Consider the following 16,434-nt stretch of genomic DNA (forward strand, 5'->3'; position numbering starts at 1 on the left):
CTCAATTCTTCACAGAGTTAGAAAGAGCAATTCTCAAATTCATCTGGAATAACAAAAAACCCAGGATATCTAAAACTATTCTCAGCAACAAAAGAAATTCTGGGGGAATCAGTATCCCTGACCTCAAGCAATACTACAGAGCAATAGTGTTAAAAACTGCATGGTATTGGTACAGTGACCGGCAGGCAGATCAATGGAACAGGATTGAAGATCCAGAAATGAACCCACACACGTATGGCCACTTGATCCTCAACAAAGGGGCTGAAAACATCCAATGGAAAAAGATAGCCTTTTCAACAAATGGTGCTGGTTCTACTGGAGGTCAGCATGAAGAAGAATGCGAATTGATCCATCCTTGTCTCCTTGTACTAAGCTCAAATCCAAATGGATCAAGGACCTCCACATAAAGCCAGACACTCTGAAGCTAATAGAAAAGAAACTGGGGAAGACCCTTGAGGACATCGGTATAGGGAGAAAGTTTCTGAACAGAACACCAATAGCATATGCTCTAAGATCAAGAATTGACAAATGGGACCTCATAAAATTACAAAGTTTCTGTACGGCAAAGGACACCATCAAAAGGACAAATCGGCAACCAACAAATTGTGAAAAGATCTTCACCAATCCTACATCACATAGAGGGCTAATATCCAATATATATAAAGAACTCAAGAAGTTAGACTCCAGAAAACCAAACAACCCTATTAAAAAATGGGGTACAGAGTTAAACAAAGAATTCTCACCTGAAGAACTTCGGATGGCAGAGAAACACCTTAAAAATGCTCAACTTCATTAGTCATTAGGGAAATGCAAATCAAAACAACCCTGAGATTTCACCTTACACCAGTCAGAATGGCTAAGATTAAAAATTCAGGAGACAGCAGGTGTTGGCGAGGATGTGGAGAAAAAGAAACACTCCTCCACTGCTGGTGGGTTGCAAATTGGTACAACCACTCTGGAAAGCAGTCTGGCGGTTCCTCCGAAAACTGGCACCTCACTTCCAGAAGATCCTGCTATACCACTCCTGGGCATATACCCAGAGGATTCCCCACCATGTAATAAGGATACATGCTCTACTATGTTCATAGCAGCCCTATTTATAATTGCCAGATGCTGGAAAGAACCCAGGTATTCCTCAACAGAAGAGTGGATGCAAAAAATGTGGTATTTCTACACAATGGAGTACTATTCAGCCATTAGAAACAATGAATTCATGAAATTCTTAAGCAAATGGATGGAGCTAGAGAACATCATACTAAGTGAGGTAACCCAGTCTCAAAAGGTGAATCATGGTATGCACTCACTAATAAGTGGATATCAACCTAGAAAACTGGAATACCGAAAACATAATCCACAAATCAAATGAGGTACAAGAAGAACGGAGGAGTGGCCCCTTGTTCTGAAAAGACTCAGTGAAGCAGTATAGAGCAAAATCAGAACAGGGAAGTGGGAATGGTTGGGTGGGAAAACAGGGGGAGGGAAGGGGACTGATGGGACTTTCGGAGAGTGGGGGTCCAGAAAAGGGGAAATCATTTGAAATGTAAATAAATATATCAATAAATTAAAAAAAAAAGAAAAAAAATAGCTGCATACCAGGTTCCAGGAGATGTGTTAATTTGCTCAAGTAACGAAACTACATCTCGTACAGCAGCTGCAATTGGTGTTACTACCTGATTTAATTTTTGATAGTCAACTGTCATCCTCCATGATCCATCTGTCTTCTGCACTGGCCAGATGGGAGAGTTAAAGGGAGATGTGGTGGGAACCACCACCCCTGCATCTTTCAAGTCCTTGATTGTGGCAGTAATTTCTGCAATTCTCCAGGAATACGATATTGTTTTTGATTCACTATTTTCTTTGGCAGAGGCAACTTTAAAGGCTTCCATGTTGCCTTTCCAACCATAATAGCCCTCACTCCACAGGTCAGAGAACCAATATGAGAATTCTGCCAATTTCTGAGTATATCTATCCCAATTATTCATTCTGGAACTGGGGAAATGACCACAGGATGTGTTCGGGGACCCACTGGACCTACTGTGAGTTGCACATCAGTCAAAACTCCTTTGATCACCTGTCCTCCATAAGCCCCTACTCTAACTGGAGGGCCACAATGTTTCTTGGGATCTCCTGGGATCAGTGTCAATTCAGAACCAGTATCCAATAGCCCCCGGAAAGTCTGATTATTTCCTTTCCCCCAGTGTACAGTTACCCTTGTAAAAGGCTGTAGGTCCCTCTGGGGAAGAATTGGAGAAAGACTAACAGCAAAACTTTTAGGTGTCTTATCAAGATCCTTCCTCAGGGGAACCTGGCCACCCCTTCATTCAAGGGGTTCTAGATCTGTAAACTGGCTCAACTCTGGAAATTGATTCACTGGCCAAGATTGCCTTTTGCCACGATCCAATGCAGCCTTTCTATCACTTATTTGAGGATTTTTCTGCTTATACAGATCAAACAGATATGCAGTAGGTTTCCTATGTATTTCATCCCTGGAAACACCATGATCAATTAGCCAGTAGCAAAGGTCCAAACGAGTCATACCATTATAAATTCCATCTCTCTGCCCATTAAGGGATATGTCATTATAAACATTGTTTTGTCTATGCTGTCCATTATAATAACTACAATCACCTTGTCTCTGGTGATTCAGTGCTGCCACCTGGCCCTTGTTAACTCGGGGCCCAATTAAACTCATTGAATTTAATTCATCTAATTGAGCAGCAGCATCTCCAACCCTAAGGTCTGGCACAAGGAAAAGGGCAAGAACAAAACTCTTTAAATGTGCTGGTGCCCCTCTCACCAGTTTGCGTCTTATAGGACTGGTGAAGGGCATATCTTCTGGATCTTCCCACTGTGGAGGATTAGGTTTTACACAATGTATCCACTCTAGCATTGCAATTTCTCTAAGCTTTAAAATCCCTTCATCAACACTAAGCCAAGGGATATCAGGCATCTCCAACTCCTTTTCAGTAGGCCATCTTTTGATTAATACTTCAGTCAACCAATCAAACAAACTTTTTACACCTTTTTGAACTGTGCGAGCTTCCATATTAAACCTAGAATCTCCACTCAGAGGGCCCATGCCAATAAACTCAGCCTGCTCTAGTTTTATCTTCCTTCCACCATTATCCCACACCCTTAAAATCCATTCCCACGCATATTCCCCAGACTTCTGCTTGAATGAATTAGCAAACTCATTAAGCTCCTTATTAGTATAGTGTATTTCCTCATGGACTACACTTTCTACCTCCCCTTTAGGGGCCTGCTTTGCCTTGAGTCTGGTTATAGGTCTAGAAGAAACTATTGGTGGGCTCTGAGAAACATCAGTGTTGTCAGCAAAAGTCACTGCTGGATTATCAGGCTTTGAGGGATTAATTTCCTCAGGTGGAGAAGGCATTATTTCAAGGGGTGGGGCTGAAGGTACTACTTCTTCAGGTGGAGCAAATTCTTGAAAATCTGAAGATTCAAAATTCTCAATTTCAACAGGGTCTTCCCACACATCCCCATCCCAAGTTATAGGATCCCATTCTTTGCCAATTAATGCCCTTACTTTAACTGCTGACACCTTCTGAGGTTGAGACTTAAATTTTCGCTGTAATTCAGCCAACCTTATAATGAGGGCTTCAGTTTGATTTTCTGCTACTTGAGCTCTATGGCTGCTAGAGAGTAGGTTCTCTTCAAGGGCACACTTAGCAACTTTTAGATTGTTTACTTGAGTCTGGAGTTCTTCAATTTTATCACACAACTTCCTTTCCTTCATTGTTTTTTCCCGAGATGCTAAGAGCAACCAGCCAACTGGCTTTTTCCCCAACTTGGAGAAAGTATTGTATACCACTGAATCACCTAATTCATCAAGATAATCAAAGGCATTAGCTTCTTTAAGCTTGAGATATAGTTTCATCCACGGGTGTTCAATATTCTCCGAGCTCCCAGGAGGGAGAGAATCTGGAGAAGTTTCAGTAGTTGAAGGTGCTATTGGATGAACCAACCAACTCCAAAATTTTGAAATATTCATCCTTATACTTCTGCTCCTCTAGAACCACTCCCGGTACCAACTTCTGTATTAGTTCGGGTTCTCTAGAGTCACAGAATTTATGGATAGTCTTTATATAGTTAGGAAATTTGTCAATGACTTACAGTCTGTAGTCCAACTCCCCAACAATTATCATCAGCAGCTGTGGATGGAAGTCCAAGGATCTAGCAGTTTCTCAGTCCCACGAAGCCAGCAGGCAAGGAAGAGTGAGAGAGAATCTTCCTTCTTCCAATGTCCTTATATATCTCCAGCAGAGGGTGTAGCCCAGATTAAAGGCTGTAGGTCTCCAGCAGAGGGTGTGGCCCAGATTAAAGGCGTGTGAGATCTCCTTGTCTTAGCCACTATGCTTCAAGGTCTCCATGCAAAGATCCAGGTCAGAAACTTATATCTCTGAGCCTCCAAATTAGGATCATAGGTGAGCCTTCCAATTCTAGACTGTAGTTCATTCCAGATATAGTCAAGTTGACAACTAGGAATAGCCACTACACCTAGTGAAATGGAAACAGTAATTAAAAGTGTATCAACCAACAAACCCCCCTCAAAACCCAGAGTCCGATGGATGTCAGCACAGAATTCAAGAAGGAATTAATGCCAATACTCTTCAAATTATTTTGCAAAATATAAACAGAAGGAATATTGCCCAGTTTGTTTTAAGGGGCATAGTTACTTTGCTATCTAAATCACACAAAGACCCAACAAAGAAAGAAAATTACAGATTAATCTTCTTCTCGATACGATGCAAAAGTTTATAACAAAATACTTTCAGAGTCCAAGAATGCATCAAAAATATTTTCCGCCATGATCAAGTAGGCTTCATCCCAGAGATGCAAGGACAGTTCAATATGCAATAAACAATAAATGTAACCCACCACATAAACACACTGAAAGACAAAAACTACATGATCATCTCATTAGATATAGAAAACCTTTAGACAAAATCTAACACCCCTTCCTGATAAAAAGTACTGGAGAGTTAAGAGATACAAGAGACAGACCTCAATATGATAAAGGTGATTTACAGCAAGCTTATAGCCAACATCATCTTAAATGAAGAGAAACACAAAGCAATTCCACTAAAATCAGAAACAAGAGCCGGGCGGTGGTGGTGCACGCCTTTAATCCCAGCACTTGGGAGGCAGAGGCATGCAGATTTCTGAGTTCGAGGCCAGCCTGGTCTACCGAGTGAGTTCTAGGACAGCCAGCAGGGCTACACAGAGAAACCCTGTCTCTGGAAAAAAAAAAAAAGGAACAAGTTAAGGTTGTCCACTCTCCCGATATCTATTCAATATAGTATTTGAATTCTTAGCTATAGCAGTCAGACAACTGAAAAGGAGAAAGGGAGAAGTCAAAGTATCTTTATCTGCAGATGGTATGACTTTACACATAAATAACCATAAGAACCTCACCAGGAAGCTTCTACAGTTGAAAAACACTCTCAGCAAAATAGCAGAATACAAAATTAACACACTGAAATGAGTAGTCTTCCTCTATACAAATGACAAATGGCCTGAGAAAGAAATCAGGGAAACAACGCCTTTCACGATAGCCTCAAAAGAAAGAAAGAAAGAAAGAAAGAAAGAAAGAAAGAAAGAAAGAAAGAAAGAAAGAAAGAAAAGAAAGAAAGAAAGAGGAAAAGAAAAGAAAGAAAAATATCTTAGGTTAACTCTAACCAAGGAAGTGAAAGATTTGTATAATAAAAACTTCAAGACATTGAAGAATGAAATCGAAGAAGACCTCAGAAGATGGAAAGATCTCCCATGCTCATGGATGAGTAGCATTAAAATTGACAAACGGCCATCCTACAAAAGCACTCTATAGATTCAATGTAATCTTCATCAAAATCCCAAGTTCTCAAAACTGGAAAGGTTCAGCTTTCACACTGAAACGCAAAAAATCCAGCATAGCTAAAGCAATCATGAATAACGAAAGAATTGATAGAGGTATCATCATCTCTGATCTCAAATTATACTACAGAGCTATAATAATACAAACTGCATGGCATTGGCATAAAAACAGACATACTGATCAATGGAACTTAATTGAAGACCCAGACATAAGTCCACACACCTATGGACATTGGACTTTTGACAAAGAAGCAAAAAATGCACAATGGAAAAAGGACAGTAGGTTAAGCAGACGGTGTGGATCAAGGTAGAACACAAATAGATCCATATTTATTATTCTGCATAAAACTCAACTCCAAATGCATCAAAGACCTAAACACAAAGCCAGATACACCAAACCTGGTAGAAGATAAAGTGGAGAAAAGCCTTGAATGCATTGGTACAGGAGACTGAATAGAACACCGATATATCAGGCACTAAGATCAATAACTAATAAAGGGGACTTCATGAAACTAAAAAGCATCCTCATTGCAAAGGATACCAACATCTGGACAAAGCAGTAGCTTACAGAGTGGGAAAGATTTCTTACTAATTCCATATCTGATAGGGAGTTAATATCTGAACTATATTATAGAACTATAATTCTATATTAAAGAACTCAAGAAACTAGATATCAAAAAACAACAAATAATCCAATTAAAAATGGGGCATAGGCTCTCTGCTCCTTCCTGCTCCAGAGACAATCGCATCTTCTTGTACAGTGCCAGCCTCGTCCTGTACACAAAATGGTGAAGGTTGGTGTGAACTGATTTGGCCATATTGGGTGCCTGGTTACCAGGGCTGCCTTCTGCTCTGCATTTGGCAAAATGGAGATTGTTGCCAACAACAACCCTTTCATTGACCTCATCTACATGGTCTACATGTTCCAGTCTGACTCCTCCCATGGCAAATTCAACGGCACAGTCAAGGCTGAGAATGAGAAGCTTGTCATCAACGGGAAGCCCATCACCATCTTCCAGGAGCGAATCCTGCTAACATCAAATGGGGCAATGCTGGTGCTAACTATGTTGTGGAGTCTACTGGTGTCTTTACCACCATGGAGAAGGCCGGGGCCCACTTGAAGAGTGGGGCCAAAAGGGTCATCATATCCACCCTTCTGCTGATGCCCCCATCTTTTGATGGGTGTGAACTACGAGAAATATGACAACTCACTCAAGATTGTCAGCAATGCATCCTGCACCCCCAACTGCTTAGCTCCCCTGGCCGAGGTCATCCATGACAACGTTGGCATCGTGGAAGGGCTCATGACAGCCATCCATGCCATCACTGCCACTCAGAAGACTGTGGATGGCCCCTCTGGGAAGCTGTGGCATGATGGCCGTGGGGCTGTCCAGAGCATCATCCCTGCATCCACTGGTGCTGCCAAGGCTGTGGGCAAGGTCATCCCAGAGCTGAATGGGAAGCTCACTGGCACGGTCTTCCCTGTTCCTACCCCCAATGTATCTGCTATGAATCTGACATGCTGCCTGGAGAAACCCGCCAAGTATGATGATATGAAGAAGGTGGTGAGGCAGGCATCTGAGGGCCCACTAAAGGGCATCCTGGACTACACTGAGGAGCAGGTTGTCTCCTGCAACTTCAACAGCAACTCCCACTCTTCCACCTTTGATGCTGGGGCTTGCATTGCTCTCAATGACAACTTTGTAAAGCTCATTTCCTGGTATGACATTGAATATGGCTACAGCAACAGGGTGGTGGACCTCATGGCCTACATGGCCTCCCAGGAGTAAGAAGCCCTGGACCACCCACCCCAGCAAGAGAGCAAGAGAGAGGCCCTCAGTTACCCTGGAGTCTCTGTCCCAACTGGGCCCCCCCGACACTGAGCATCTCCCTCACAACTTTCATCCCAGACCCCCATAATAACAGGAGGGGCCTAGGGAGCCCTGTCTACTCTCTTGAATACCATCAATAAAGTTGGATGCATCCACAGAAAAATGTGGCATAGATCTAAACTGAATTCTCAATAGTGGAAACTCAAATGGCTTTAAAAAACAAAACAAAACAACAAACAACAACAACAAAAACAAAACAAAAACAAACAAACAAACAAAAAACCCAAAGGAATGTTCAATACCCTTAGCTGTTGGGCAAATGCAAATCAAAACAACTCCTATTCCATCTTATACCAGATCAAAAACTCAAGCGGCAGTATGTGCTGGTGAGGATGTGGAGCAAGGGGAACACTCCTCCATTGCTGATGGGAGTGCAGACTTATACAGCCACTATGGAAATCAGTGTGGCAGTTTCTCAGAAAGATGAGAATTGATATATCTCGAGACCCAGCTATACCACTCTTGGGCATATACCCAAAGGAGGCTCTATCCTACTACAAGGGCACTCACTCAGCCGTGTTCAGTGCTGCTCTATTTATAACAGACAGACACGGGAAACAACCTAGATGTTCCTCAACAGAAGAATGGGTAAAGAAAATGTGGTACGTTTACACAATGGAGTATTACTCAGCTGTTTAAAAAAAAAATGACATCATGAAATTTGCAGCCAAATGGATGGAGCTAGAAAAAAAATCATCCTGTGTGAGGTATCTGCTTGTATGTGGATATTAGCCATTAAATAAATGACAAGCAAGTCTGGTGATTGGAATGAAAATGGCCCCCATAGGCACACAGGGGGTGGGACTATTCGGAGGTATGTTCTTGTTGGAGTAGGTGTGGCCTTGTTGGAGGAAGTGCGTCACTGGTGGTGGGCTGTGAAGTTTTAGAGGCTCAAGACAGTCCTAGTGGCCCTCTCTCTTTTCCTGTTGCCGAATCCAGATGAAGAACTCCTGGCTGCCTCTCCATGTCTGCCTGCGCCCTGCCATGCTTCCCGCCATGATGATAATGGACTTAAACCTCTGAACTGTAAGCCAGCGCCCAATTGGACTTTCTCCTTTATAAGAGTTGAGTGGCCATAGTGTCTCTTCACAGCAATAGAAACCCTAAGACACCAATCTCCAACTCATAGACTCAGAGAGGTTTTGAGTAGAGGAAGGAACCATGAGACACACGGATCTCCCTGGGAGGGGGAAATAGGATAGATTTTATGGGAGGACTGGGGGCAGGTGGGGAGGGGGATGGGAGGTGGGTTGAGGGAGGGAATGTGGGGAGAGCCAGGTAGAGCTAAGGGGTGTTTGAGGGGTGGTATGGAAACCCAGTGCTGTGGAAACTTTCTGAAATATATGAAGAGATCCTAACAAAGTCTTCAAATAATGAAGGGGGCACAGAGTCCCAATTGGCCATCTTTTATCATTACATGAAGCTTCCAGTACCAAAACTGGGGTTACACCCAATTGAGTTGTTGGTCAAAGATGTCCAATAAACCTCCCACCCCCACCCGTACCCCAAACAACCTAGCCCGTTGCCAAGACTATTAGGTTGCTCTTCACAAACTGACAGCAAGGCCCCATTGCTGAAGATAACACCCACACAACTCACTGACCATGGAGAGGTCAAACTGGTGTCTATATACATTTTTTTGTCTATATACATTTTTTACCCCCATGCTCTAGTCTTTGGTATGGGAAGGTACTCTGCAAGCTACAAAAACATGAACCCAACCACAGAACCTTTGATCTACAATCTACCCTGCCTACAAATTATGTTAGGGCAACAGTGGCACAAAGCTTGTGAGAGTGACCAATGTCTGATTTGACTTAAGACCCACTCCATGGGCTGGAGAGATGGCTCAGCGGGTAAGAGCACTGACTGTTCTTCCGAAGGTCCTGAGTTCAAATCCCAGAAACCACATGGTGGCTTGCAACCATCGGTAATGAGATCTGACTCCGTCTTCTGGTGTGGCTGAAGACAGCTACAGTGTAGTCATATATAATAAACAAACAAACAAACAAACAAATAAATAAATAAGACCCACTCCACATTGCTTGGGTGACCAAGGATTAGAGCTTAGAAAGCTCAAAGAACTAGGGTAAAACCAAATACTAGTGGTCTAAAAATAGGCATTAATAAAATGACTCCTAAGGACACTCTGTCACACTCGTAGATCCGTGTCTTACTTGGCCGTCACCTGAGAAGCTTCCTCCTGCAGCAATGGGAACAAACACAGACCCACAGCCAGGAAGTATGCAGAGATGGAGAGACCTCGGAACACACAGCCCTAAATGGGACACCACCCTCAATCCCTCTTGTCAGAGCTCAAGGAACCCCGTGAGAGATGAGGCTGAATATGTAAGAGCCAGAGGGGATGCAGATGTGGACGCAGTAAGAGCAAGGCCCTCCAACTAAACTGGGCAAAGCTCCTCTGAGCTCACAGACACTGAAGCAGCAAGGGCAGTGCGGACTGCGGTCTGCACCAGGGCCTCTGCGTATGTATTATGGCTTCCGGGTTAGTATCTTTGTGGGACTCACGTCTGGGTAAACGAGTGATTTTTGTGCCTTCTCTTGGGGCAATTTTTTTTTGTTTATTTGCCTTGTTCAACTTTGATGTGATGGGTTTGTTTCATCTTTTATTTTATTTTTTTATAAAAAATAACAAACACATTGTATTGGCTGGTGTTGTATGTCAACTTGACACAGGGTGGAGTTATCACAGAGAAAGGAGCCTCCCTTGGGGAAATGTCTCCATGAGATCCAGCTGTGGGGCATTTTCTCAATTAGTGATCAAGGTGGGAGGGCCCCTTGTGGGTGGTTCCACCTTTGGGCTGGTGCTCTTGGGTTCTATAAGAGAGCAGGCTGAGCAAGCCAGGGGAAGCAAGCTAGTAAGAAACATCCCTCCATGGCCTCTGCATCAGCTCCTGCTTCCTGACCTGCTTGAGTTCCAGTCCTGACTTCCTTTGGTGATGAACAGCAATGTGGAAGTGTAAGCTGAATAAACCTTTTCCTCCTCAACTAGCTTCTTGGTCATGATGTTTGTGCAGGAATAGAAACCCTGACTAAGACACACATGTACACTACACCAATCACCAGGAAAGAGAACGCCCCACAGGCTTGCCTGCAGGCCAGTCTGGTGGAGGCGGTTCCTCAGTTGAGGCATTCTCTTACCAGGTGACGCTAGTTTATACAAGTCAACAAACGAATAAACCCCATGCCTGTCTCCCTACATTCCCACTGTCACCTCAACAACTACCTTTCTGATTCTTCACATAGCACCTGCCTTCCCACACAGCACCTTCCCTCTGCTCCAGACTCTTCCTAGGCCAGGAGCATAGCAGGGGCACAGAGCATGGAAGCACGTGGCACCGTGTGTCTGTGGAGCCATCCTACACCATTTGAATTCCAGAACTTTCTCATGCATAACCATGTGTGTATATATATATATATATATATATATATATATATATAGTCTAAAGTCTTTTCTTTTTTGTTTTTTGTTTTTGGGTTTGGTTTTTTGTTGTTGTTGTTGTTGTTGTTGTTGTTGTTGTTTTTCTGAGACAGGGTTCTCTGTATAGCCCTGGCTGTCCTGGAACTCACTCTGTAGACCAATCTGGCCTTGAACTCAGAAATCCACCTGCCTCTGCCTCCCAGAGTTCTGGGATTACAGGTGTGCGCCACCACCGCCTGGCTCTAAAGTCTTTTCTAAATGACGGTTTATTTTAGTTTCTGTGTATGCATGCTTTGCCTGCATGTATGTCTGTACATCATATGCATACCTGATGCCAGCAGAGGTCAGAGGTCACAGGCTCCCCTGGAACTGGAGTAATGGATGGTTCTTAGAAGACATGCGGGTGCTGGGTTGTAGATTCCAGTTCTTTACAGAAGCAACAGGTGCTTTTGATCACCAAGCCATCCCCCAGCCCCCACTCTTCCTCATCTCTGGTTGTGTGGTGTACCCAACCCAGGCCTGAGTTGTCCTGAAGAGCTGAAGAGCAGAGACACTTCTCTAAGTAGAATACTGTTGGGAAATGTCCCTCCAAGAGCTCTGATTGATTAAGCATGGGACACATGCTGATCTTTGAACCAATCTCAGGGTAGACTATTTCCCTCTAGAAACCCACAGTTTCCCAATTGGAGAAATAAAATAACTTTTAAAATATAATTCACAAGTTTCCATCTTTCCACACTTTGTGCATAAGAGACCTAGAAACCTAAGCCCTTAGAAACTTTTCCCATGTGTGTACACTCAGGCACACACACACACACACACACACACATCTCCACCCTCACTCATTGATATCTACCTTACAAGTAAAACTTGACCAGCTTATCTAGTTTGGTTTCTGTGCTACGACAAGGCACCCTGAAAGCAACTTAGGAGGAAAGAGGATTTATTCCTCTTACCATTCCAGACTGTAGTCCATCTTTGTGGGAAAGCCAAGGCAGAGACCGGAAGCGATGGTGACATCACAACCACAGCCAAGGGCGGGAGAAGTGGACGTGTGATTGCTTGCTTGTGCTCAAATGTCTCTGCTCTTACCCGGTTCAAGTCGCCATGTTTAGGGAACGGCGCTGCCCACAGTGGACTGCGACTTCCATTAACTTCCAAGGCAATCCCCTATGGACATGCTCCCAGGTCAACCTGACCTAGGCAAATCTCACTGAGACTCTCTTCCCGAAGGTGAGTCTAGGCTTTGTGGAGATGGCAGTTCCAGTATCCAGGAGACTGTCTGACAAACCTTTTGTGACTCATCGCTTCCAGCCCTTATGCCACACTGAAAATGTTTCCTCTTCTGCACTGTGACACACAGGCTCCCATCTTGCCCCCTGGGCATTCTGTTAATCTCCCCCAAGGGGGCTGGCGTAACAGCTCAGAATCCACGGCACCCTCTGTCCTTCCTCTTTCTAATACCTCTGCCCTTCATATTTCGAATTTTTCCTGAAAATGCCTTTTTAAAGAAATACTCTAAGGGGACTAGAGATTTCTGCAATGTTCGGGCCACTCGTCCCCACCGCCCCACTGTGCATGCAGCCCAGTGTAAAACTTCAGTTGAAAATCAGAGTACACGCCTAGCAGGCACAAGTGCCTGTGTGGAAAGCAAACCCTCCCCCAAATGTCTGGTCTGTCATCACAACGCCCAGAGTTCTGCAGAAGATACACAAGAGAGCCCCGAAGCGTCAGAGACAGAGAGAGGGCCCGGTCCAGGAAGCTGTTCTCTGAGCTACTCTGTCTTTGGCCTCTGTTGTCTCACTGTAGGGCTGCTGACCCTCTGAGCATCTAGCCTGAAGCCCAGACCCACGGGGAGGCCTCAGCCGAGCCTGCATCGTTGCCACTGCTCAGAGTACCTCACATCCCCACTACTTTCAAGTAAAGACGTTTTCCCTTTCCTCTAAGAAACTTTGTCTGAGCTGGGCAGTGGTGGCCCACGCCTGTAAGTCCCAGCTGGGGAGGCAGACACAGGCTGATTTCTGAGTTCGAGGCCAGCCTGGTCTACAGAGTGAGTTCCAGTACAGTCAGGGCTACACAGAGAAACCTTGTCTCAGAAAAAAAACAAAACAAAACCCTTTTTCTATATCCCGAGGGCCTCTAGAAACATCCGCATCTGTAGCTGGAATAGGCCCTGGTTTCTGTCAGCCTAAAATTGGTTCCCTCTTTCCTGGGACACATTTCACAAGGAAACCTCACCTCTCAAATTTACCAGGGGGTGAATTTGGTGCCACAGGAATCATGGTTGGTTCAAGAATCATCATGTGACCTGTTCCCAACCAATCAGAGCTCTCTGGGAGACATTTTCCTGGTGTTTTTCTACTTGAAGTCTCTGCTAACAGGTGAGGCCCTGCTCTAGGTGGCTGGCAGTCGCACGGAAAGCGAGCCGTTGAAGATGAAGGCTGGACATATAGATTGCGTGTCTGGATACAGCTATTCCTGAAGCCCGGTATCCTAGGCCCCCTGGGATCCTTGATTGTATCTATGTTCCCCAAGGCGACAAGATCCGGGATGAACTCCGCGGTCCCCTTCTCTATTCTCGCTTCCAGTGTTTGCTGAACACACAGTACTCAGGGGGTGTGGATCCACATCCCCCATCCAAAGGCCAAGCTCTCTCCTCACCCTGAGGGAGAGGCAGGTGAGCTGGAGAGGTGAGGACCGCTGACTCAATCACTTCCTGCTTTTAATGGCGCCTCGTTAATTTCCTCTCCTGAGAGACGGCTTTGCCCTTCACCTCCAGCCTCCATTAGCCACGCAGAGCTTTATCAGCGCATTTATGAGAAATTAATTGCAGAGGGGGAAACAGCGCTGGGCAGCGAGGCCTCTGCTTGGGCAAGCTCGGGAGCTGCAGTTTGCTCCCCGTAGACATGGCCGCTTAACCGTGGACCTCTGGCCGGTTCTGAGCTCGCCCCTGGCTTTCAGCTGGGTGGGGAAGGAAGGCGACTGGGCGAGCCAGCCAGGCCGAACTTAGCTTTTGTTGACAATGGGATACCCCAAGGCAACGTGCTCTCCAGGCTGCAACACACCGCTGTGACCAAGAAGACTGTGCCATGGCCCGGGATCCGGGCCCACAGCGTGCCCGATGGCCCAGCTTCCGGGGAACACGTTTGCAGGCTTGTGGTTGAGACTTGTATAACCCAGGCTGGCCTCGACTCCTTCGCCCACCGACTTCCATCTCCGATTCCTTTGATCTTGGCTTTCTTGCCTCTCCAAGTGCCCCTCATCTCTGTTGTCTTCCTCTGGGCTTCATGCCCTAGTCAGGTTGTGTCTGCTGTACAGAGCACCTTGGGGTCTCAGACTCCTCCCTCACCTGACCTCAGAGACCAGAACTCGAGTCCTCAGCTCCCCAGCACAGCCGAGGCCTCGATTCCCTCTCTGCAGCCCCAGGCCGCAGTGCAGCACTCAAGGGCCCCAGGGGCCCCGGGGATTGAGAGTGGGGAAACGAGGCTGTGAGCTGCGGTCTCTCCACCCAGTGGCTCCTGAGGCTCTTATATGCGCAGCACCTCTTTCCTGGATGCCCACCCCTGCCCTCCACCCTCCCCCAGTCTTGGCTTCTGTGGCCATAGCGGCCAATCAAGAAAGTGTCCTATTGCTGTGGCCCATGGGTGGCTTTCAGCTGTGTGGAGAAGGAAATCAAAGCTGTCATATGCACCCTTCACTATTAGGAAGGCAGTCTCCCTGCACGGGCAGCCGTACTGGGGCCAGGAGCCATCTTTACCAGTCCAGAGAGAAGCAGAATGAAGGGGGGGTGGGGAGGTGGTGGGCGGGTCTGGGTCAGCCAGAGCCCTGGATGCACATATTTCTGAAGCAAGACCTAAGCCTGAAACACTCCAACTTACGAGCTACAGCTTGTCCCTTGTGCAGGCACACACATCGCAACTTTCTGTCATCAACAAGCCAGTCTGCTTCTCTGTGGAGGTGAGTGGCAAGCCTGGCTGGAGGAGTGGACAGCAAGGAGGAGAGAGCTTGTGGGGTCAATGGAGGTTGGAGAGAGCATTCAGGGTGGGCGGGGCCGGGGAGAGCATGCAGGGTGGGTGGGGCCGTGAGAGAGCATGCACGGTGGGTGGGGCCGGGGAGAGCATGCACGGTGGGCTGGGCCGGAAAGAGCATGCAGGGTAGGTGGGGCCGGAAGAGAGCTTGCAGGGTAGGTGGGGCCGAAAGAGAGTATGTTGGGTGGGTGGGACAAGAGAGAGCTTGTGGGTTGGGTAGGGCCAGAAGAGAGCTAGTGGGGTGGGTGGTGCAGGGGGGGAGGGGAGAGCATGCAGGGTGGGTGGGGCCAGAGAGAGTATAATGGGTGGGTGGGGCTGGAGAGAGTATAATGGGTGGGTGGGGCTGGAGAGAGCAGTGTAGTTGGAAACAATAGTGCAAGGAATGGATAAAGGTGGCCAGAGGCTTCAAAGGCACGGGGTCTCTCTGTGCTCAGAAGCTTCTGGTAAACAGGAGAGGTCATGGGTGTGTGGGAAAGAGAGAACGCGCTGCACTGGCTGTGTCAGCTTCAGCGCTAAGAACCATTGGCTTTTCTAACAGACAGGTGCGGGATTAGTCTCTGATTCAGGAGTAGCTGGAACCAGAACCAGGCACCACATCCCAGCACTCCTGCAGGAGCAGGCCATCCCACTGGAGTGTTGTCTGGGTGCCCAAGACCCTTCTTAGGCGTGGCTAAGGCTGGGGAGCCTTCTGAGACCCTGTGCACGCTGCGCCAGCACACACACCAAGACCGACGGACCCGGGGACATAGCTTCTAGGTACAGCAGCCTGCCCCTCACAGGAGAGGCGGAGCAAAGGGAGTGTGCTTGGCGCTGGGAGGACGCACAGGCCGTGCAGGCACTAAGAGGCACTTGGTTCCACTCAGCAGCCGCCTTCCTAGCGAGCCAATTCTTCCTCTTTTGCCTCCATCTTCAAAGCTCCACTGCCCTTCCCGCTCTCAGAACCCCAAGGTTTTGGGAAGCGTCAGTGACCACGCCCCCTACAGCCAATGACCACGTCAAGTCACCAAGGCCATATTTGGCATACAGTAAATGATTCCTGCCTGTTGACTGGCCAAGGCTGGTTGATTGACACATGGGCCAGCCAATCATTCCTACAGGGTTAAGGCGTGGGAACCATTATCTCTCTGGAAGTTCAGCCAAGGAATCCAGTGAGATCAGAGCTAGAAGGGAAGGTTCCTGAGAGGTCAAGTGGATCTGG

The 16,434-nt window shown here is 46.5% G+C and overlaps 1 pseudogene; it reads left to right on the forward strand.

Annotated features, from left to right (window-relative positions):
• Nucleotides 1–6,659: 6,659 nt before the first annotated feature.
• Nucleotides 6,660–7,664, forward strand: LOC127684721 (glyceraldehyde-3-phosphate dehydrogenase-like; annotated as a pseudogene).
• Nucleotides 7,665–16,434: the final 8,770 nt, after the last annotated feature.

The sequence above is a fragment of the Apodemus sylvaticus genome, chromosome 5, assembly GCF_947179515.1.
Source record: "Apodemus sylvaticus chromosome 5, mApoSyl1.1, whole genome shotgun sequence".
NCBI classification, from domain to species: domain Eukaryota; kingdom Metazoa; phylum Chordata; class Mammalia; order Rodentia; family Muridae; genus Apodemus; species Apodemus sylvaticus.